The 23,997-nt window shown below is 51.9% G+C and overlaps 1 protein-coding gene and 1 long non-coding RNA gene across 2 annotated transcripts in view; both read left to right on the plus strand.

Annotated features, from left to right (window-relative positions):
• The window catches only part of ESRRB (estrogen related receptor beta), a 173,384-nt gene that overhangs the window by 73,770 nt on the left and 75,617 nt on the right, over window positions 1-23,997 (plus strand). The window lies entirely within an intron of this gene.
• Window positions 6,994-22,334, plus strand: LOC115516713. The gene is made up of 3 exons (XR_003969623.1): window positions 6,994-7,079; window positions 15,618-15,622; window positions 22,324-22,334. It is a non-coding gene; the product is annotated as an uncharacterized LOC115516713 (long non-coding RNA).

Consider the following 23,997-nt stretch of genomic DNA (forward strand, 5'->3'; position numbering starts at 1 on the left):
CTGCTTCTCCCCGGGTCCTCCTCCTCTCCCTCCCTCCCTTGACGCAGGGACCCCCAGCCAACATAACGAGCATGGCTTCATTTCTGCCCTCTCTCCTCAGTGGCCAATGCCCACTTCAGATGGACACATTTTACCTAAATATGTCCTTTACTCTGTTCTTTCCTATTCATGCTGGTTACCCGCCAGCCCCCAGCCTGCCCGGCAGACTTCTGTTTATCCTTTCAAACCTGCTCACGTATTCCCCTCTGGGAGAAGCCAGCCCTGACCCCTCCTAGGGGGGAGTTGGCGTCTCTCCTTGCAGCTCTGGACTGACCTGTGCCCTCGACTGGGTTGTAGTCTGTTGGATTTCAATGCATGCTTATCTTGCCCCACTAGACCGTGAGCCTCCAGGGTGTAAGCTTCCCTCTGTGTCCCCAGTGCCTGCAGCAGCATGCGGTACAGAGTAGGTGCTTGGTGCACGTTGGTGGCGCTAACCTACGGAGATGGCAGGTGGATAAAGGCGAGTTCTGGGGGCCTGAGAGTGAGGTAGAAGGCCATGGGTAAAGTGGCCGGGAAGGGTCTGGTTCCCCAGGCCTGGGCCCTTGTCGATCACCCGGCAGATCTCGCTGGCTAGCTGGGCATCCGGGCCCACTAGTGGTTGGGAGGAAAAGCTCCGTCTTTTCCTAAATCCTGGCCCCGGGGGGGGGGGGGGGGTGAGCTGGAACCGGCTCACACTGGCCTGGGAGAGCCAATGGCTTGGGAGAGGTGATTACATTTACAGGAGTTTCGTGAGCTGATTGTTAAGCGTGACTGTTCCAAAAAATCAAATTACGTCAACTTTCAAGTAAATACGTCATATTAAAGACAAAGGTAATAAGTACTCCAAACTCATTTCTCCCTAGTATCCTACCACCTTTTTATGTTCTTGAAGTATATTTGCAAGTAACACATCGGCACAGTGGAGACCTGACGTGATCGTTCGTTCCTGACTGTGTCCTCGCAAGCAGCCGTGTCAGTGAGGTCACCTGGGTGGCCTGCCGTTGGCTATGAGGGGAGTATCTCCCCCATGGAGATGGGGAGCCGCTCTAAGGCAGCCCCTTCTTCCCGCCGGGAGTTAAACATCTACCACCACACCCCTGCCTGGCTGCGGGACATCTCCTCTCTGGGCCCCTGGACCACTGACTCCATCTCTCTGTGCCTCAGAGTGTTCATCCGCAGCCATCCCCTTGTTGGGTTGCTGCAAAGATGAAAAATGGACCAACATAAACTGCTCAGAGCAGAGACTGGCACACAGTAAGTGCTCCGTGCATTTTGGCTCTTAGTATTTCTCCCTCACTGTTCCAGGCATAGCCCTATCCGGATTCTACTGCAATGGAGAACGTTTGTAGCGGAACGTGAGCTTTATATCTGGAGCGTAAGGGTATTGCTTTTCCCTGCTGGAGTCTTACTCGGGGGTTGACCGTGGTAGCTAACGCAGGGAGCAGAAAACACTAGTTTTCTTTCTACGGGGAAAGGCCCTGACGGAGAGGTATGCTCAGTCCTCCAAGGCAGGAGACGACTGGGCCACGGGCCCTGTGAGGAACTGGGTCCATAGCAGCTGCCAACATGGCCGACGGGTGAGGCAGGCACAGGCGAGGTCAGGAGAGACACGGAGCGGATGCCAAGAACAGCCAAGCTTCAGGGTGAAGGGAGGCTCTGCAGGTGGCTGCAGGGGCCCCCTAAGACCACGTGAGGGGCAGCTCCTCTCCCTGGAAATGCTGGAGCGTGCTGCCACGCCCACAAAGGCAAGGGCCCCTGTGGCTTTGGGAGTCGAGGGACTACCCGGGACCACTCACAGGTTAGCGCACCGTCTTGTAAACAGCTTGAGTCAAGTTTGCATTGGCTGTGCTGCAGTTTCTGGGGCCACCACAGGAAAGTGGGAAGTTGAGAGCATCTAGTCTGTGGCTCTCAGAACCGCAGAGGCCCAGGAGAGGGCCAGGGTGCACTAGGGCCATCCTAGATGCCCCCCTCTCCCCCCAGCATGCAGGCTCCTTGAGTCCCGGAAGAGGTTTTTGCGTGGGCAGTTACCTGGAAGTGTCTTCAGGCTCAGACCTCTAGCGTCAGGAGGCCCAGCTCAGTGACTCAGTGACACCCAGCTCCTGGGCCGGCCCAGCCCACTTTCAATGGTAAGTGAACTACAAGCCTTCAGACACTAGCTAGTAGCTAGGTCTGCACAGCTTTATAGGCTGGAAGGCTTGTCTCCTCACTGGGGTCTCATTTCATTCTTTGAATCCCTGGTCTGTAGAGAAATGCCATTGGAAATGGCCTTGCCAAGGAGGAGGCAGCCTTGAGAATTAAACCCTCCTTCACACCTCTCCGTGAGACTCTGCCCTTTATCTTGAGCTGCTCGAGGGCTGGGTCTGAATCATTTGTGAATCTGTAACACGGAGTCACACATGGAGGAACTTTCAGTAAATACAAGGTAAAAGCTTGAGAAATGTGTGCATCGGCTGAGCTGCTGGTGAGCCGCCTGTACAGTCGTACAGATTATACACTGAACAAGAGTTTGTGGTTAAAGGGTAGGTGAGGTCTGAACCTCGTTTTTCTAATTCCCACCTGGGCACTCATGGCAGGGAGGAAAGGGGGTGAGTATCCAAGGGGTTCAAGACCTAGAGGAAGATGAGGAGTCCTGGGCCCAGACTCACACTGGGGGCAAGCACCCCCACCCCCGACTAACAAATGCCCTGGTTCTCTAAAGGCCGCTGTGTTTCTGTCTGCCCGGCACCACCCCTGCAGCCTGAATTGAGAGCTTGATAACTCTTCAGAGGGTTTTCTGTTTTGTTTAACTACAGTTCTCAGTGGGACCCCCACAGCTCACAGCAGGCATGAGGCAGGAAGGGGCACCCAGGCCCTGCTCTGGCTGCGGCTGATAATTGAGGATGCCCGTGGGAACAGAGACGTGCTGGGACCCTGTGTTCCCAGACTAATGTGCCAGGTGTGTGTGGGTGTGGAGGGGGGCATGCCAGGGGCCCTGGCCGGCAGGGCCACGTTGGAGGGAAAGTGTCAGAGGGGCCCTGCGTTCCAAGGGCTTCTGTGAGTAGATTCTCGGCTGGGCAGGAGCTTAGCAGCTTGGAGGCGCACTAGAGGGGGAGGAGAGCTCCAGGCATGATCCGTTTACAGTAACACTTAAGTAGGGGTCTTATTCCTACCTTATGGAGGAAGAGCCTGAGGTCCAGAAGTGCCGACTGACTTGCCCAAGGTGGCACCGTGGGTCTACTTAGCCAGGATGCAAATCCAAGTCTGCTCGAAATAGCTCAGAAATCCAGGGACCTGGAGAACCCCCCGTTTCGCTCCTAGACCCCTGTGGTTCGGGACCAGCTCTCTGACACGTTTCCTGGCACATTTACATGGTCCCAGGCGAATCTCTCCACCAACCCTGGGCTCAGGAAGGGGGAGCACAGCTCCTGAGAAGGGCATGTGGCTCATGAGGCTGCCACCAGCTCCTCCTCCCAGGAGAGCTGGGCAAAAGGCACGGCATCTGGAAATGTCCACGTCTGTGCCGTGTTGAGGGAAGTGCCCTGCCCTTCGCCAGGAAGGAAGGGGACGGAGTGAAGCCCAGGCCCACCCTGTCACTGCTGCCGGGCCAGCTGCTCTGGATGGCGTTGACCTTGGTGGAGAGCAGCCGCTTCACAGGGGCCAGCGTGTTTGAGCTGGAACCCGTCTGGGGTCGGCACCTCTGCGGGCCCCTGTGCGGGTCTGCGGGACAGGGAAGCGCCACAGGCCCATTTGCTGCATGTGGCCTTCGGGGCCCAGTGCAGAGGGAGGCCTGCTTTGGTCTGGGTGGCACTGTGGCCGGTATGTAGCAGGCCTGGCTTTGGGTTTGAGATTTCACCTCCTCTGTGTACCCTGAGCCCCCCAGCTCCACACCTGACCAGCAGAGCGGTTCCCTGAGACCCTGTAGGTTTGACTTGGAGCCAGTAGGGGACCTGCCCTGCCCTCCTACGGACAGGCAGCCCTCAGCAAAAAGGCCGTCGTCACCGTCACCATGGGAAGTGCCTCCCGCCTGGCTCCGTCAGACTTTCCCAGCGTGCTTGTGGCTTTCAGCCTGGCTACCCCTTCCTCCCACCCCAACATCCTGACACTTTGCCAGTTCTTTTCTTGTGGTAAGAGTAATAAGAATAGGTACGTGCAGTCCGGCAGTGGACCTCGCTCTGTGTCTTGTGGGTTTTTTTGGTCTATAAATGTATTTTTAACATTTTGCATTTTATGACATTTACATATTGCCTGCGATACCTTTACTGCAAAGAAAAAAGTTCCCCGGGATAAGAGCAGTCCAAGAAAATAGGGATCCCTGGCAGCCCAGCCACACCCCCTGGGGGAGCAGAGGGCAGGCCAGGAGGTGGGTCCCTGGGCAGTGCCCATGTTGGGGGTGTGGCCGGTGTGGGCAGCTGCACGCGGGTGAGTGCACGGCGTTTCCGAGCAGGGGTGGGCCGGCAGCCGGTGCCCACGTCCTGCACGCACCTGCAGGATCTGAACCAGAAGCCTGTCCACAGAGGGCAGAAGAGCTAGGGGTGCCCAGGTAGGCTCAGGCAAGGGATCCATACCTGCAGTCCTACTGGGGGGAACCCTTCAGATGCTGGTCTAGGCAGTGATCCCAGCTCCTGGCCACTCAGGTGAGGCCAGAGATCATACCCGCGACAGGTAGGCTTGGCCACGTCAGGCTAATAGAAACCAGTTTCCATCCGATACTGCACCCCTTTTCTTTCTCTCCATCATACTTTCTTCCTCACCCTGTGTTTCTGCCTCTGTCACCCTAGCCAGTTTCCCTGTAGTTTCCTCTTCCTGCTGTCAATGACAGCGGTAGCAATTGCCAACATCTACTACCTGCCTGTTGTGAGCCAGGCACCTGCACAGTGCCTCCTGCAGCTGTCCCCACCTTTCTGTCCTTGCTTTCTGGGACTTGTGTTCTAAAGACTTACCCTGGGAACTGCTGACTGCCCTGCATGGCTGGTAGGTGCGACTTCCTACTTCCCAAAGGGAGAAGGCAGAATGTGGGGGCTGGGGAAGACCCGTCAGGCTCATTGGCACCTCAGCTCTCAGTGTACAGATGGGGAAATGAGGCCCTGAGTGTGTGAGGCCCTGAACACGGTCTTGCAGCTCATGTGCAGAACTAAGCCCAGGCCCCAGCCTCTTGGCCCGAAGCCAGCACGTTGTCCTGCCTTCCTGGCTTTCCGGCTGTACATTCTATTTAACCCTCAGCTCTGTAAGGGCCTCCGTGCGTGGTCATGAGGACGTGAACTGTGAGCCTCTGGGCTAAGTAGTATAGACCACCAATTTCACATTCCACTGTCATGCTGTGCACCTGCCGTAGGCCAGGCCAGGCCATGAGACTTCAGGAGCCAGACAGAGAACCAAAGGAGGGCTGGGCAGATGGACACAAACAATTCTGAGTTTTTAAAAAATCAAGGAATTGAGGGGTGCTTGGGTGGCTCAGTCGGTTAAGCGTCCGACTTCAGCTCAGGTCATGATCTTGACAGTTTGTGAGTTTGAGCCCCACGTCGGGCTCTGTGCTGACAGCTTACAGCCTGGAGCCTGCTTCGGATTCTGTGTCTCCCTCTCTCTCTCTGCCCCTCCCCTGCTCGTGCTCCGTCTCTCTCAAAAATAAACGTTAAAAAAGTTTTTTAAAAATCAAGAAATTGGAAGAGCCTCAATAGATGGAAACTGGCAGGATGAAAGATGAACTGATTGATTCTTCTGGGCAAGTTGGCCTCGACCCTTGCCTGGTTCCTCCGCCATCTGTCTCCCGACGCAGGTCTGCGGGCCCCTTCACACTTCCCTCCCTGGGCCGTCTCTTTAGGCTGTTCTCTGTGCTTGGTGACCACTGGGAGCTCCTCTCCCAGGGGGTGTGTGTGGAGGAGAGGGTGGGAGACATGAGCCAGGTGACAGTGAAGACCGTGCCTTCTGTGTGGCTCACGCTGGCCTTCGTGATGCCTCACCCCATGGTTGGATCGAAAGAGGAGGGCACCGCCCTGCTGCCAACCCTGTAGCACTTCCAGGCAGCATCCCAGGGACTGCAGCCCTCGTCCAAGGTCAGCACCTAATCCCTGATCCGAGGTCGTCATCAGGGTCTGGCAGTATCCTGTGTATATAAACAGCTGACTGAGCTGGCAGGGCTAGAAAAGCCTCCCTGGAGGAAAGAGCGGGAGTCTCCTGAGTCATGACTCACACTAGGTGGACATGCGGGCATAGACAGGCCCTGTGTGGTGTGGGGGAGGGGCGGGCCTTTGATGTCCTACAGGCCTGGAATCACCTGGCACCTCAGACCCTCTTGCTGCGTAGCCTTGGGCCAGCCACCTAACCTCCCTGTGCCGTGCTGGACTCATCTGAATAGTGCAATACTGATCCTTCCCTTACGGGGTTGTGGGAAGATGTGATAAAATAACGGATGTAAAAATGTTCGCCCAAGGATACTGTCAGGATCTCTCTGAGTCAGTCCTGCCCCAAGCCTCTGTAAACGTTGCTGTGGTCATTGAAGGGAAAAATGGAAATTTATGTGAAAGTGTTACTGAATTGTGAGGTGTTTTTTTTTTTAATTTCTTTTTTTAAGTTTATTTATTTTGAGAGAGAGAGAGAGAATGCACGTAGAAGCGGGGAAGGGACGGAGAGAAGGAAAGACAGAATCCCAAGCAGTCTCTGAGCCATCAGCGCAGAGGCTCGATGTGGGGCTCGAACCCGTGGAACCATGAGATTGTGCCCCGAGCCGAGATCAGGAGTCGGCCGCTCAACTGACTGCATCGCCCAGGCACCCCCTGAGTTGTGAGTTTATTATGTTATTTTTCCAAGTAATGAAGAATAAAAGACTAAGATGGTGATACAGGGGAATGAACAACGTTTTGGTATTAAAAAGAGACCCTCCTAGGTCTATATGAACTGATAGGAAATACAGGCAGCATGGAGTTAAGTGCCGCACAGAATATACACTTGACCCTTGAACAACCTTGGATTCAGGGACACTGACCCCTGTGCAGTAGCAAACCCACGTATAACTAACTCCTGACTCCCCCAAAACTTAACTACTAACAGCCTGCTATGGACAGGAAGCCTTACCGATAATGTAAACTGTCACTTTATATATGGTTTTATATACTGTTTTTTTACAACAAAGTAAGCAAAGAACATGTTATTAAGAAAATCCCAAGCATGAAAAAATACACTTACAGTAGTGTACTGTATTTATTGAAAAACTTCATATATACATGGACCCACACAGTTCAAACCCGTGCTGTTCAAGGGCCAACGGTAGAGTAAAATCACATGTATGGTTTTTTAAATTCCAAATGCTGGGCAAATGCTTTGAAAACTTCTGGAAGGAGACAGAAAAAGCTGTCATTTGAGTTACCTCTGGGGAATCTGCTTGGAAGTCCTGGAACGAGGAGCGATTTTTACTTTTGACTTTGCCCTTTTGATCGTACACGAGTAGGTATTCTGTAATGAAAACAACATTAATTTAAAAGTTTAGGAAGCCAAGGCATGCACGCAAACTAACAAACCCTCCTAAGAGAAACTTGGGAATAAAAGAGGGCCCTTCCACAAGCTCAGAAGCACAGTGCTCAGGGCAGACGAACTTCCAGAACCTGGGTTGTCCTTGCCGGGGCTCCTGCCCACCTGCTCCCCCCTTGTCTCCTGATGTGCACCCCTCACCAAGCCAGGTCATACCTCTGCTAGAAGCAGTGACAGAGACAGACCCGGTGGTGGGGGTCAGCCCGCAGGCTGGGCTCCCCGTGGCGGGGCTGTGTGTTGGCACCGACGGTGGAGCAGGCAGCCCGGGCCCTGCCGGCTTGGCAAGGGTTGGCCTCTCCAGCACATTCTTTCTACACTTCACGCCTCACAGAGCTAGGCTGAGGGAGTCACTGGGGGATCGTGACGGGGCGAGTGGGCGGCTGCTCCCCTGCCTGGGAAGCCATTAATCTCGTGTCTCCTCTGCTGCTTGTCCTCCTACCCCAGCCGCCCTGGCACCGACCGACTCCAGAAAGGACATGAAAGGGGCCCTGGGCTTCTCTCCATGGTGGACCGTGACCCTGGAAAGTGCCATCTGGCTTTTCTGTGTGTCTTCTGACACCAATTCCCCAGGTCGGGACACATCAAAGAGAGCTGTGTGTGTCTGGTGACATTTCTCATTGTTATTCCTTTGGCACGGCCTTCAGATTCAAGGTCACAGGTAAACTCAAGCCTCCAGAGGCTGGCTGTGGGGTCTGGTGCCTCCCTTTCCTATGGATGCCTGAGGAGAGGGCTTGCAGAGGGTGACCCAAGACCTCCCAGAGGGCAGGACCCTATTCACCGCACAGGGCAGGCCAGTCCCACGGGGCAAAGCCAGGCAGCATTCTGCGTTTCCTTCCCTGCGGTCTGACTGTTCGCACGCAAAACAGCCAGAGAGCCAGGTACCCAATCTGGGGCGTTAGCAAATGTGTAGAGTTTGACCTTGGCCCTAGGAATCTTGGCTTTAGTCTCGATCATATTTTCTTTAAGAAGACAGAGGTTGCCTGTCTTTAAGAAGACACAGGTTGGCTTTAAAATAATTCCAAAACAGAATGATTGGGGCTGAAGTAATTTTGTGCCGAACAGAAGGTCTGTAATAATGTGGATATTCAGTACTTAGAAGGAGCGGACCCTGTCCTGAGCAGTGAGTAGTCCATCGCTAGAGGTATGTAAGTGGAAAGGGGGCCTGTTTGGAATGTTTTAGAGGATACGACATCCGGCAAGGGATTGAGCTTTCTATGGTACAGTTTGCTCTTTAGAATAAGTCCCTGCGTGTCATACCAGCGGGGAGCAGACGGTGGGCCTGTGCCCGGCTGCATTGGGAAAATCTCACTTTTTCCCTTCTGACCTTTCTGACGCAGGGCAGTGCCTCCCAAGCTAGCCTGTCCTTGTTAGAAAATTGGCTCAATAACCCTCACAGCTAACGCATATCTACATGGCTTACGTGCCAGGCACTGCATCACGTGCTTCTACCTATTTTTCTGTTTTTTGAATTCCTCCGTACTGCAGAGTAGGCACACACAATTTTCCTCACTTTAATTTTTTTTAATGTTTTTATTTGTTTTTTGAAGGAAAGAGAGAGACAGAGCATGAGCGGGGGAAGAGCAGAGAGAGGGGGAGACACAGAATCCGAAGCAGGCTCCAGGCTCTGAGCCGTCTGTACAGAGCCCAATGCGGGGCTCGAACCCACGAACCGTGAGATCATGACCTGAGCCGAAGTCAGACGCTTCACCGACTGAGCCACCCAGGTGTCCCAGTTTTCCTCATTTTAAAGATGAGCAGACGGGGGTTCAGGGCGGTTGAGTAGCAGCCCCAAAGTCACAGAGCTAATAAGCAAAGCCAGACTTTGAACACAGATCCACCTTCAGAGTCCACTCCCGTATTCTTTCCTCTCTCTGTTGGAATCGTTTGGGTCTTTTTGCCTGCTGATGCCATCAGAGTTCAAAGGCAATCGAGGAACCGGGCGGTCTCCACTTTGTTGCTTACTGCCTTGGCAGATCCGGTGGGTGGCCGTGGGGGAGAAGGGCTCTCAGGGGCACCGCCCGAGGCAGGAAGGGGGCAGTCATCTGGGGCAGGGAAGGGTGAGTGTCAGCGTCTCATCCAGAGTCCGCCTTTCTCGGCACCCGATACACGTGCTCACAGAGTCCTGGGAACAGCCTTCCGTGGTGGAGTTCTTCTGCACCTCCTTGTACAGATGTTGAAACTGAGGCCCAGAGAGTCGGCATCATTGTTCAGCTCGTGGACAGTGGAGTCAGAATCCAGTCGGGGTCCATCTGACTCCTCAGTGCAATCTCACCACCTGCATGTTACCGGTTCAGCCTCTGCTGTTTTGTTGAGGGGATGTAGGGGAAACAGAAAGGAGGCAGTTGCGTAAAAATTCTCATTTTCCAGATGGAAGAGCCTAAGGCCTCAGAGTGTCTTGTTGACCTCAGAAGTTGGAGACCAGGCCCCTTCCATGTCCGGCTCCAGTCTGCCTTCTTTCCAAATGGGCCCCAACAGCAGAAGCTGATCATTTGGGAGGAAATGGTCACGTGGCTGGGTGATCTGGTGGCCGGCTGGTTGGTTTTTTAAACCAGTGCCCATGGAGTGCTTTGACCAACCCAACAGGAAGCTCTGTATCGTGGAGTCTGAGGCCCTTGTGGAGGGCATGGCCCGTCCGGTAGGTCTGTGATCTTAGACCTGCCACTTAGCACCCGAGCCTCCATTTTCTCATCTGCATAATGGGGATAATAGCATCCCACCTCACTGGGGACGTGCGGGCGTTAGGTGAGATCAGGTCTCCCGTAAAGGTAGGATCTGACTCCTGGGAGGCAGCCCCTCCATGCCCCACACCCCCTCGGTGGGCTGTCCGAGTGTGCATCATCTTCTCTGAACGTGCTCCCTGGGGGTCAATCTTCTTCCGCTGGGGGTGGATTTAATTTTCATGCAGCCAAGGTCATTTGGAGACAACTGGAGGGAATCAGTTGGGTGACAGAGCTGAGCAAAGCAAGTTTTGATTACAAAGGAAAGTGAGGACGTGACTCCATTTCCCAGATAATCTGGCTCTAAAGGCAGGTCCCCAGAGGAGCTCCAAAAAGCTTTGACCAAAGACAGCATCCCTGGGCATTGGGAAGAGATGCCCAAGGTGACCACATTGAAGGGGACAGCACTCATCAGGGTATATAAATACCGGTTGGTCACAATTGGTCTCCTGACTTGACAGTTACACTCCTCTGCCCCTGACCAGCTGCCCCCACTTCATGGAGCAAACTGGGTGGGAGCTCATGTGGGTATCCCAGGGAACCTGGGTCCTCGTGGCAGCAGCCACGGGTCAGGCACAGTCCCTGCTCCACACAGAACAAGTAAGGGCCCAGCAAGATGCCTATAGCTTTCTTGTCTTACTGGCCAAACCTGCACGTTATCCAGCAGAAGCCATGCTGCTGCTTCGGCCAGGAGCACCAAATGAGCCGGAGCTTTTGAGAGTCTAGCCGGAGGCAGAAGGGAGGAGGGACACATACCCCTTCTGATCGCTGGTGCATCATTTGCTTTTGAGAATTAGCCTGGCGACGGGCACCCCAAGAGTGGGCACTTAATTACCCTTTCTCGTACTCCCATCCTCTAGCATTTGCTTCTGGCGAAACTTTTGGAGACGCTGCTCCAGGTAGAGATTTAGAAGGGTTTGTTTGTTTGTTTGTTTGTTTGTTTGTTTGAATTTGAGAGAGAGAGAGCCCATGCACAAGCTGAGAAGAGGGGGAGAGGGAAGGAGATAGAGGGAGGGAGAATCCCAAGCAGGCTCCACATTCAGCACAGAGCCCGAGGTGGGGCTCAATCCCACGACCCTGGGATCATGACCTGAGGTGAAACCAAGAATTGGAAGCTCAACCAGCTGAGCCACCAGGTGCCCGAGAGTTAGAAGTTTTGAATAAGCGAGTAGCAAAGTGGAGAACATAATGTGGGGAGACAGGCAGAGCCCAGGGGCAGAGAACTCTAAACGGTGGCAGACGGACCTGATATGCCAGCCTGAAGACTGCTAGAGATTAGAACACAGTGAAGAGAGTGAGAGCCACATGGGGAACCTTCCAGAAGGACTCACTTCAAGTGGAAGATTGCCCTTTATTCTGAGATTATGTGGGGTGTTCACGTGGCTTTTCTTTTGTGAAATGATAGTTATACTAGGTTCTTTTTTTTTTTTCTTCCTTTAACATCCTTACTTGACCAAACAGTCAACCTTCTGTCGGTTTGCAGATTCAGTGGTGTTGGGTGGAGTGGGCTTTATCCTGCGAAATAGAAAAGTGGGCGAACCACTGGTCTAGAACCCAGAGCCCAGGTAGGTGTCCTCAAGCTGGACCACGGGCTCTGTAGGGAACTCGGGGACAGAAAGCGTAGACACGGGAAACAGGCGTTCCCACCTGCTGTCCTTTAAGGGGGAGACGCCCATGAGATGGGGCTTTGTCCACCCGGGGCCCCCTCCTCCATGGAGCTCTGCTCTTGGGGCCCTTCAGAGAGCGGCTAATTCAAAGTTGCAGAGAGGGGACATTCACTTCTTCTCTGCTTTGGCCAAGCACTATACACAGCGCTGACCTCACCGGCCCTGAGTTTTGGTGTGGCCTCCTGCAGGGAGCTGCCAACTGCCTGTCTGAGAAGAAAGGCTCCAGGTACCCTTTGTGGTGACAGCCGTTCAGGTCCAGGCCCAACCCTAGATACTCACGGGGGAGGATTTGAGGAGAGGAGTAAAGCACTGTGTCAAAGCAGAAGGGGACAAGAAAGGAAAATCTCAGACAGACTGGGAATTTCATTCATGAAAGAACATGCCTTCTTAATCTCCATTCTGGTCTTTTCAGCCTGGAGGATTTCAGATTAAAGAGACCACAAGGAGTGGGGACCCCAGTGATACACTGCTAAAGAGGCTGGGGCAGCCCCGTTTTCTGGGCAGTGGGTGGGGGCAGAGGCCTGCAGCCCTCTTAGATTCTGACACTCAAGTGCGGTGTCCCCAGAAGCACTCATGAACTTAGTGACTGCAAGGTGTCTTCTGTGGGGAAAGGTTTCTGTGTTTGATTTGTCAGAGTTCCAGAGAAACAGCGAATAGAATGTGCGTATGTGTAGGGCGCCTGGGTGGCGCAGTCGGTTAAGCGTCCGACTTCAGCCAGGTCACGATCTCACGGTCCGTGAGTTCGAGCCCCGCGTCAGGCTCTGGGCTGATGGCTCAGAGCCTGGAGCCTGTTTCTGATTCTGTGTCTCCCTCTCTCTCTGCCCCTCCCCCGTTCATGCTCTGTCTCTCTCTGTCCCAAAAATAAATAAACGTTGAAAAAAAAAAAAAAAAAAAGAATGTGCGTACGTGTATATGTACGTGTGCGTGTGTCTTTATTAGCGCCAGTCCAAAGACCATCCGGCTCAAGACCCAGGATAAAATGGTGTTTCAGTTTGAGTCCAAAGGCAGGAGAAAATCAGTGTCCCAATGTGAAGGCAGTCACACAGGAGGAATTCTCTCTTACTTGGGACAGAGTTGGCCTTTTTGTTCTATGTAGGCATTCAACAGATTAGATGAGCCCCACCCACATTTGGGAAAGCAGTCTGCTTTCTTCAGTCTACCAATTTAAATGTTAATGTCATCTGGAAACGCCCTCACAGAAACAGCCAGAACAATGTTTGACTAAATATCAGGGGACCTCATGGCCCAGTCAAGTTGACACATAAAATTAATCATCACAGTGATGAAACGAATTTGGGGAATTCTGTATACGTAGCCTGGTCTTAGACCTTCTAGTGCATGCTAGTGTGTTAAAAGGTACTGAGAAGGTCTGCAGTAAAGAAACCTATTTGACTTGTTCACCCAAGTGTTTTCCTTATCTATTTGGCAATGGTACTTTTTTATTATTATTGTGTTTATTTTTTTGTGCAGGGGGTGTAGTGAAGGGGCAAGATAGCTATTAAAATCCCATGGAACTGGATTCTGTGGATCATACACTGGGAAACACTGCCATGGAGACATCACTGGTCCTCAGAACTTCCTGTGTCATAACCTCCGTCCCTGCAAATACTTGATTTTGGCTTCTTGGGCCTCTCTTTTCCCTGATATCTTGCTGGCTGCAAGACGGTGGCCTGCCCATGATTGGGCCTTTTGTGCATTTTGAAGCTGTCATGCACTGTCATGGTCCAGCTGCATCCAAAAGTAAAAGGACTCAAGAGAGAACTTTCTGAGAGTTCTGAATTAGGCTGCTTTATTGGGTGCTTACTTTGTGCTGGCACGGTGCTGAGTGATGCATATGCATGATCTCATTTAATCTTTCCTATCACCCTTTGAATTAGGAACTGGTATGTCACTTTATAGATAAAAGAAATAAGTAGAGAGGGTTTCTGTGACTTTCTAGTGAGTGGGAAGCCAGGATTTGAACCCAGGCCTGTGTTCTTTCCCCATGCCCTTTACCACTGCCATACTGACTCCCTCTGTGTGGCTAGGAAGCCCTCAGGAGCAAAGGAAGCAGAGGCCTCAGCAGGCACAGTTTGAAATTGAGCCGTTTATCTGAAAGCACGTAACATACGATGGCAAAAGGGAATATTGGGAGATGTTATGGAATGGTGGGGGGGGGGGGGGAAGCATAATGCCAGTTAGGGAAGAGAGGCTTTGTGTTTGTAAAATATGGTCACATTTCAGAGGGAAAAGCAGAACACTGGCTTGGAATGTCCTGGGCCATTGTCCCCTTGCAGTGACAATCCCTGCTCAGCTCTGTGCTTCACTTGGTGGTGCATGAATGGCGGGGTGCCCCCTGGAAGTGATCCCTGGGAGCACCAGGCAGGTGGAGGCCGGAACAGGCCCCAAGAATGTGCCGATCTGGAGCAGGACTTCTGGTCCAGTAATTGGCATGACTTGGACAGGTCTGGGTGCAAATATCTGGCGTGACGGCCGCCCGTCTGCTGAGTGAGTGAAGGTGCCGTGTCCTGTCGTGCATGAGGATGTTCCATTGAGGAAGAGTGGTATGTGCGTGCACACGCGTGTGACCGCGTCTAGAGTCCTCAGCAGCCTGTGCTCCTCAGGGTCCCTGCCCCTGCCAGAGGCGAGTACCCGGGAGCAGTGTGTCTGCACATGTGTGGATGTGCATGACAGTGCTTTTAAACTATTTATAATGTATTGCATTGTAATACAATATAATACGGTATAATATAATCTCCTTGTTAATCATCTGTCTCTCTCCCTGGAACAAAAGCTGCCTGGCATCAAGGACCTCATTTTTAATGCCAGACACTGTCCAGAACATTGCAAAACCCAATAAATATTATGAATGACTAAATGAATGGACAGGCTACTAGGTGTGATCTTTTAGGAAGTACCCTGAAATTTACACCTTCATAGAAACTGCACCCCGTCACTAGAGCCTCGGGAAACTGCTGGTGCGTCCAGCTCCATCCCCTCCCTCTCCTCCCCCCTCCCCCTCCCTTGAAAGAAAAGAAGGGCTAGCATAAAAAGGAGAGGAATCCCCTCCTCCTTTCCCTCCCTCCTCTCCTTTTTCCTTTTACCCTCCCTCCCCCCCCCTCACATCCTCGCTTCCTCTTCTCCTCAATTCTCCTTCCTCCCCTCCTCCTCCACCCTTCCCCCTTCCTCCCCCTCTCCTCTTCTCTTTCCTCCTCCTCCCCCTCCTCCTCTTCCTCTCTCTTCCTCTTCCCCTCAGCTCCCTCTTCCTCTTCCCATCCTTCTCCTCTTCCCCCCCCCCCGCCTCTTTTTCCCTCTCCCCTCTTGCCTCCTCTGTCCTCTTCCCCATCTCCCCTTCTCCTCCCTCCCCTGCACACTTAGTATCCTCTCTGCACCTTGGTGTTCATAGTCATCTGTGGGTCCGGCCCAGCCTCTTGAATATCCTTAATGATGATTTTGACTTTTTTTTTTCCCCTAAGAAACAGAAGGCATTTGGAACCAAGCATATGAGCTACTTTGTTGGCCAAGTTGGTCAACTAACCCAGAGATGATAAATGAAGTGTAGTAATCAGGCCAATATTTTTTAAATATTTTTTTGAAGGAGGCCCGGTGCCCAGAGGGTGGGGTAGATTGCCTCCTGCGCTTCCTCATGAGGTGCTATGGAAGGTTCACCTTGGACAGTGATTGACAGGGATGATCACAGGAGGGTAGAATGTGCCCTGCAGTCTCTCTGGGTGAGCTTGGGTCGGGGCGTCAGTGAATCTCTGCAGGCTGGTCCGAGAAGGAAGTGGACAGAGCCTGGAATCTTCAAGCACTTGCTGTGGTCATGTTGGTAAGCCACCCCTAGGGTTTAGCTCTTCTCCTGGGCTAAGCCTTCTCTCTGGCTTCACAGTGTCACTGTGGGACCGTGGCAGGCGTTGCCCCACCACACACACTGTGATTTCCCCTCTCCTGTGCTCAGGCCCAGCCCTGCCCTTCGGTGGGCGTCTTATTCTACCCTGTGCCTGTTGCCTGCCTGGGAGAGCCGCTGCCCTGGCCTCTGCAGGGGCTGGCCTTGCTCCCCGCCCCCCACTAGGCATGGAGGTGGAACGCGACAGGGTGGCTGTGCCCCCCCTCACAGACCACCCACAGCTGGGCAGGCCCCTCATCTGTCCACAGCGCTGGCCCCTGGGCTGCATTGCCACACTCCCTGCCTAAGCTCCAGGGGCACTGATCCCTGCACACTGGGTGCTGAGCCTGGTTTGGAGGCATTGCCCCTGCTGCTCCTTCATGTTTTAGCACAGAGCTGCTCACACTCCCAGCCAAGGCCGTCTTGGGATCCTCTCAAATCCATAGCATAGCATATCTATTAAAGTCCTCATATATAAATTTTTTATTGCAAACATTATTGGGAAGGATTAAAAATTATTTGGGATTCTTTGGATGCAAATAACATTGAATTTAAAATAGGTTCTAATCTCTTGGAAATTATCAAGCCCACTCTTATTAAGAAACTGTAACCTACCAATTATTTTCAGATGGGACCAAATGTTTATGAATATACCATTAGCAAAACAAGTTGACATTGTGTTATGCTTCATGGACGTTTAAATGTATTTTTTTTTTAATTTTTTTTAACATTTATTTATTTTTGAGACAGAGAGAGAGCATGAACAGGGGAGGGTCAGAGAAAGAGGGAGACACAGAATCTGAAACAGGCTCCAGGCTCTGAGCCGTCAGCACAGAGCCTGACGTGGGGGTCGAAACCACAGACCGCGAGATCATGACCTGAGCCGAAGTCGGCCGCTTAACCGACTGAGCCACCCAGGTGCCCCTTCATGGACGTTTAATTAAACATCCAAGTTTTTTTTTTTTTTTTTGATTTTGCATTATTTCTTTTACATGTTTGGGGATTAATAATTTTTTTGCATATTTCATACACATAAAGGTGAAAACATCTGAAAACTTGAAACAAGTTTGAAAAAATTGAAAAAAATTCACTAGCCAGAGGCCCTGCGTATATAGAGCCCGGTGAATACACCAACCCTGTTCCAGCCCTGGCGAGTTACAGGGTAGGGAAGGTGCAGGGGAGAGAAGTGGAGAAGAAAGGTGTTGGCTGGAGAAGTCACTGGTCTCTGAGAACCAGCTGGGGTGGTGGATGGGGCTAGGTTCCTGTCTCTTTTCTGATATTTAGTGAACTTAATCTGTAAAAGGGCTGTTGAACCTTGTTCTGTTGCCTGAGGTTCCTGTCCCCTAACTCTCCATAGACCCATTCAGCCCCCTCCCCCTCTTCATTCAAGACTCTACTCAAACAGCATCTTAGTTAAAATGTTTTTCCATCCTTCCGCCATACATGATGTAGTGTTAAGAAGCCATTAATAGAGGGGGCCAGTGGGGTAAGGAAGGTCCTCTGTCATGTATTAGTTGGTTTCTTTGCACGTGGGCTATCTGGACCCTCTTCCTGAGGGCAGGGATTGTGTTTTGTTCACGGCAGCGTCTCCAGCACCTAGAACAGCGTCTGGTACCCAACTTCACACAATAAATAGCTGTCAGCTCCATGAATGAGCGAATGAACGAATCTTTGCCCCACTGCCTCCGGTGCTGTTGGGAGAATCAGGCAAGAGGAGACGCGCTGTTCAATGGTAAACTAATGTGCCAGTGGCCCCAGGAGTCAGAACACGTTTTCTGTTTGCAAAGGGCCGGCCAGGTGTTCATTGCGTGGCTCACAGAACACCGGTTCTCACACTTCCGTCTTGGTAAGTCGCTTGGAAAGCATGTGAAAGTGCAGATCGAAGCCTCGCACCCAGAGATTCTGCTTCCGTGGGTCTGGGGCAGAGCCCGGGCATCGGAAGTTACCGCACCCTCTGGGTGTATGATGCTCCTGGTCACCAGACTGTACTGGAAGAAGCCCTCAAGGAGAACTGGCTGTAAATTTGGCTTCGTTTTGCAGATAAAGACACGATCTGGGTGGGCAGCTGGAGGGCCTGGGTGCCTCCAGGAGGGCACGAGGACCGTATTGCCGCCTGGTGATCTTGGAATGGGGCGCAGAGGTGCTGGCAGTGGACGCTCAGCAGTGCAAGCTAGGAAGCCGCGTGGGTGGAAGCAGCCAATTTGCTACTTCCCCAAAGCAGGAAAGGTTCTCCCAGTCGGATCTGCTTGTGCCAAGTGGCCTGTGAATTCCTCTGGTGCAGCCCTGGGTGGTGACAGCTGATGCTGGACTGCGGGTCCTGGCTGTCCAGGCTCTGACAGACACGGAGTGGTACACAGCCTGCAGGTCCCACGTGGCACCAACAATCCTCCAAGACAGGAGGTAAGGCTAGGGGGACCCTGAGTCACCAGGCAGGTTTGAGGGGCCATTGGGCCTTGGCCCCCCAAAAGTGCAAAAAACCAGGTTCCTGGTTGCCTTGGGGCATCTGGCCCTACTCACAGATTCGTTCTTTTGTTCATTCCACAAAAACGTAGTAGGCATTTTCTGTGAGGACACAGAGATGAGTAAGACAGCCCCTGTCCTCAAGGAACTTAACTGGATAAAATATGCCCCAAGGCACAAGATGTATATAGAGCAGCAGGCACCCCGCCCCCCACCACTTTAGGCACTCGTAAATCTCTGTGGAATGAGCAAGGTGAGAGCATAGGGGAGAGAATGAGAAAAGCACCAGGGGAAGGATTCTTTAAGAAGGAAGCGGGGGAGGCATTCCAGGTAAAAGGTGTGAAAGTTGTAGAATAATTGGGGAGTGGCGAGAAATTTTGTGGGAGCGGCAGTGTAGAGAAGAGAAGTAAGAGATAGCTTTTATTGAGCAGTGTGCCAACCAGGCAATGGTAAGCTTTTTTTTTTTTTTTAAATGTTTATTTATTTTTGAGAGAGACAGAGACAGAATGCGAGTGGGTTAGGGGCAGAGAGAGAGGGAGACACAATCCTAAGCAGGCTCCAGGCTCTGAGGTGTCAGCAGAGAGCCTGATGCAGAGCTAGAACTCACAAACCGTGAGATCATGCCCTGAGCTGAAGTCCCGACTGAGCCACCCAGGCGTCCCGGTAAGCTTTTTATACACATCATCTCCTTAACCCTTTGACATGGGACCTGTTGATATCATTCCCTTTTTTTTTTTTCTAAAATTTTTTATGTTTATTTATTTCTGAGACAGAGAGAGACAGAGCACGAGTGGGGGAGGGGCAGAGAGAGAGGGAGACACAGAATCTGAAGCAGGTTCCAGGCTCTGAGCTGTCAGCACAGAGCCCGCCGCGGGACTCAAACTCACAAGCCGTGAGATCATGACCTGAGCCGAAGTCGGCCGCCCAACTGACTGAGCCCCCCAGGCGCCCCGATATCATTCCCTTTTTATAGTTGCATAGCCTGAGGCCCAAAGAGGTTAAGTTAATGCTCTAGGCCTGTAAGTAGGGCCAGGTGTTAAACCAACAACCTGAGCCTCAGTTTCTTCATCTGCAAAATGGAACACTCAGGCTTCTCTTGTAGATTTCTTGGACAGATTAAGAAAATTGTGCATGAATGCAGATGGAAAATCTGTGGAAAGGTCACAGGATTCTCGAAACACCTGGTAAGCAGCGGTTGCCTTTGGGGAGGCTGTCTAGGGAACCAAGGATTAGAGGAGAAAGAGTAACCTACCAATCACTGAATCACTTAGTGCGGCGTCTAGGGTGGAAAAGTTAAATGCCAAGGAACCTTAAGGGGACGGTGTCTGGGTGGGGGTTCAGTTTGAAAGGAGAAAGAAGTTGAGGCCGGTGTTCCTGGAGAAGGGCTGGCATCTGTCTGTAGTGGACGCTTCCCCTGCGCCCCCACCCCTGTCTCTCTTGGAGGGGAAGGACACCCTGGCGACAGGCTTCCTCCTTTATACAGTATGTACGTTTTATCTCTGCAGACTTCTTGCAGACTTAGTTTAAAGATCTCAGCTCAATACCATTAGTGTATATCTGCAGAGGGCCCTTTGTAAAATTGATTAGAAAGTGGGCTTTTGCATGTGGGGTGGGGGGTGGGGGTGGGACCTAATCGGATTTGAGCGCTAGATGGTATCTAATTCCCCCGCATCTAGCAACTGTCTGGGGGACCTCCCTGGGAGCCAGGGCCCCTAATTTGGTTTGCGAATACATTAGCCACACAAGCTGAGGGGCTCCTTTAGGAAGACGCTTTTTTGGGGGATGGGGCAGGAAGACGGTGGGAAGGCTGAGGGAATGAAGAAGGGGGTCTTTCTGCCTAAGGGCTGGAATATAAACTGTATCTGAGATTACCGAGGGTGTGCATTTCTGATGGGTTTACCCTGTCCAGGAGAATGATGCAAACTTTGAAGGAGACTTGTTACTGTATTGCTTGCCATTCAGTGAGTCCCTGCGTATATGTTTTTCTTCATTTTTTGGTCTTTCTAAAAAAGTAATATTCACATGTATAATTAAAAAAAAAAAAACCAGTATGAGAGTACAGGCAATGACTGGTGTGTTATTCTTTCTCCCCTCACCGTTGGTTCCCTATAGTCTCCCCAAGGTAACCGTTGGTACCAAATTTCTGTAAAGTGAGCCAGTTTTAATTTCCACTCAACGCATTTATTGAGCACCTCCTATTTGTTTGGCACTTTGTGCTGGGGCACAAAGGCGAATATTAGCCAGCGAGAGGCTAATAATCAGATAGGGAGACTGACCCAGAACAGGGGAATCAACTGGGCTCTAAGCTGTTTGGGGGGATTGGGGAGCGCTGTGGGGTAAAGGGATAGGTTTACTGACTTCATGCTCCCCACGACCTTAGTTTCCCCTTCTGAGAAGTGGAGCTACTTTTCTTTCTTGTTGTTTTGGTATTTAGAAGATGTCAAACGGCCTGACTGATGTGGTTTCACGTCTTCCAGAGGCCAGCGGGCTGAGCCCCCTTCTTCTTCCACCACCTCTCCCCAACACCAAGTACTCCATACCCTGCCCCCCAACCTCTGCTGGAAACATTGGGCTGTGGCTCATTTGCAGGGCTGCAGGAGTGCACGGGCTGCGGACCTGAATCCTTCTGTCCCCACTTCTTTCAGCCTGTGAATGTTAACAAGTCCCCCACATGCTCCTGACAACCCACTGCCCCTCGCCCTACAAGCTCCTTATCCCAACCCCAACCTGTCCCCACCGAGGAAGGTTTTGCAGGGCCCACAATACCTCGGCCCCAGTGCTGTGCCGTAAAATCTAGAATTATGTAACAGCTGGATTACGGGTGATTATTAGCTTTGCTTAAAGATTTTCCGTTTACACAAGGATTAGCCGCAGGGTTCCTTTAAATAGCTAGCTTTGCTAATGCATTTGTACTGCAAAGAAAGGGTGCATGGGGGGAACGGGGGACAGGACTGTGAAGCCGAAGGCCTGAGTTCTAAGCCATCTGTGTGATGGTCATTTTACCTCTTGGAGCCTCCGTCTCCTTGCTGGTGAAAGTGAGATGCGGCAGCCCTGCCCAGCCTCCGCGTTGCCGGCGGGGACCGCGAACGCGCCGTGTGTAACCCGCTGCCCTGCAGATCCGAGGTGGCCGCTGCCAGGGCGGCGCCTTTACGCATCAGGTGGGGCCGACCCGCGCACGCCTGGTGTGCGATGTGATGCGGTTAGCCCAGCAGACCCTCTAGGATCGCCGCAGCCGGCCCCGCAGGGGTCCCGGTGCCCAAACCCTTTAATCCAGCACCGGGGATTTTCTGGAACTGGCCCCTGCCCACCTCTCCATCCGGATCGCAGATTCGGCTCTGCCCTCACCTGCCGTCTTCCTGGCCCCGCCCTCTGCCACACACCTTGGGGCCAGACTCCCGAGGTACTACTGTTCCCTGGATGTGTACTGCAGCTTTCCATCTCTGTGACTTGGACGAGCCGGTCCAGTCCCGCCCTGCTCTGCCTGGGAGGCCATTCCACACCTGCTCCCCTCTTGGCCTGGCTGACACCTTACTTGTCTTTCAAAACAGCCTAGATGGCTCCTCCTCCAGGAAGCCTTCCCTGACTCCCTTCTTTGCTTTAAGAGTTGCATGAATATGAGTTTGTGCCTCTGCCATCACACTTTTGAACACACTGCCGTCATGGTTCACTTTTGTCCCTACCGTGAGCTTCTGAGCTTAAGGGCAGTATCCCTCTTGTCTTTGACCCAGTAAACATGTGGGAAAAGAAATTAAATAAATAAACAAGTACTAACTGCTTTCTGTATGAGGTAGATGGAGAGTGCCTGGCTGGCCCCGTCCGTAGAGCATGCGACTCTGGATCTCTGAGGGTCATTAGTTCCAGCCCTGTTGGGGGTAGAGAGTACTTTAAAAATGTTTAAAAATATACATACCCATCCCAGGAAGCATACAGCCTGTCCTTAAGGGTAAAACCTTGGTATTAGACAATACGAGTCCCAAATAAATTCTGGCTCTACCCCAACCGTGTGACCAAGTTACTTTGCCCCTCAGTTTCCCCATCTGCAAAATGGGATCATAATAGTTCTGACCTCTAAAGGTTGCTTTGAAGACTAAGCAAGTTAATATGTGTGTGTTGCACTTAGAACAGTGCCCGGATGTAGTTCTGTGTTTTCCATGTTTGAGGGTGGATTTGTGTGTCTGGAATTCGGCCCCTGTGGGTCCTCCCTAGGCCCCCAGCATCCCCTGGTTGCTGAGCTCGCGGTTTCTCTTTCCTCACTCCGGTGAACTTTCTCACTTCCCCACCCACCCCAACCAGTCAGCACAGAAATAATCCAATTTTACTTGATTATTAGTCATTACTTTCTGCTGCTGTTTTTGTTTATTACTTTTAAAAAAAAAAAAAAACATTCTAGATTTAATTGAGTTGATTGATTAGCACAATCACCAACTGGAAGGAGATACTCTGTAACCCTCTCCTCCCCATGCCTGTGTCTTACCCCAGAGAGGACCAGGGCTGACTGCTGGGGTCCAGGGCTCAGCCTACCTCAGGGCTGCTACCCAGAGGTGCAGTGGCATGGCTTGGTGGGTTGGGAGCCAGCCACCTGACCTTGTCTGGCCGAGTGATCTGGGGTGAGTTTCTTACCCTCTCTGAGCCTCAGGTTCTTCACATCTGTAAAAGGGAGATTGAACTGAAATGAACCTTCTTATCCTTCCTACCCCAAAATTCTAAGGAAACTCTGCATCTAAGCTCCCTGCTCAGACCTGGTCTGTGAATCGTTCATTCATGTGTTCAACGTCAGTAAGAGCCCACCCTGTGCCCAGCCCTTAGCCGGGTATGTGGAATCCAGCTGTGAGCAAGGCAAGGGCCTTGCCTTCTAGGTGCTGGTCGGGGGGTGGGGGAGCCCCACAGGCAGCAAGTCTAGTGTTTATAACTGTGTCCTGAGTTGAACAGGGTTTCAGAAGGGAGTCTCTAACTCTGGAAAGTTGTAGACAGGGTGGTATGTGGGTTCAGCCCCAAACAAAAACAAACCGTACAAAACAAAACTGAAGAGACCAGGGGTGGGGGGGGGGGACCTTTATGGAGGCCACCTCTGTGAGCCAAGTACTGTGCTAAACGCTTTCTTCTCATTTCCTCTTTAATCCTCTTTAATCCTCACAGCAGCCCTCTGAATGAGGGAATTGGATAGCAGTTCTACAGATGAATCCACCTGAAGCTCAGAGAGGCTAAGGGTCCTGCCTGAAGTCACACAGCAAGTGACTGAGAGAAGTAGACCTTGAAATGAACCCGAATGGCATCAAAGAACGTCTTCTTTCTACAGTTTCACACCATGTGACAATATCCAATAATTTGAGAAAGTTTGACAAAAAGTTCAGCTGATTTCCCCAAATAGCACTTATCTTTTCATTTTTGCACACTATTTTCCACGTATCCCCTTTTCATATTGCATATGTGTGTAGCCGGTGCAAAGGCCCTGAGGTAGTAATGCCCGTGGAGTATTTGGAGAAGAGTAGGAGGTCCATGTGGCTGGAACATGGGGAGAAGAGTGGAAGGTGAAGTTGGAAAGGGGGACGCAGGGCTAGCGCTCGGGGGACTTTGCAGACTAGGGTTGGGATTGGATTTTATTCTCATCATGTTCTGCCATTGACTTCCAGTTCCTGTTGTACCAACAACTCTGCAATTCAAGCCAGTGGTTGTGGCATTATTTATCAACGTTGAGGCTGTTTCCAGTGGTGTTTGTCTGTGTGTGCACGTGTGTGCACACACGCGTGTGTGTGTGTTTGAAGGAAATACT

The sequence above is a fragment of the Lynx canadensis genome, chromosome B3 (genome assembly GCF_007474595.2).
Source record: "Lynx canadensis isolate LIC74 chromosome B3, mLynCan4.pri.v2, whole genome shotgun sequence".
Classification (NCBI taxonomy): domain Eukaryota; kingdom Metazoa; phylum Chordata; class Mammalia; order Carnivora; family Felidae; genus Lynx; species Lynx canadensis.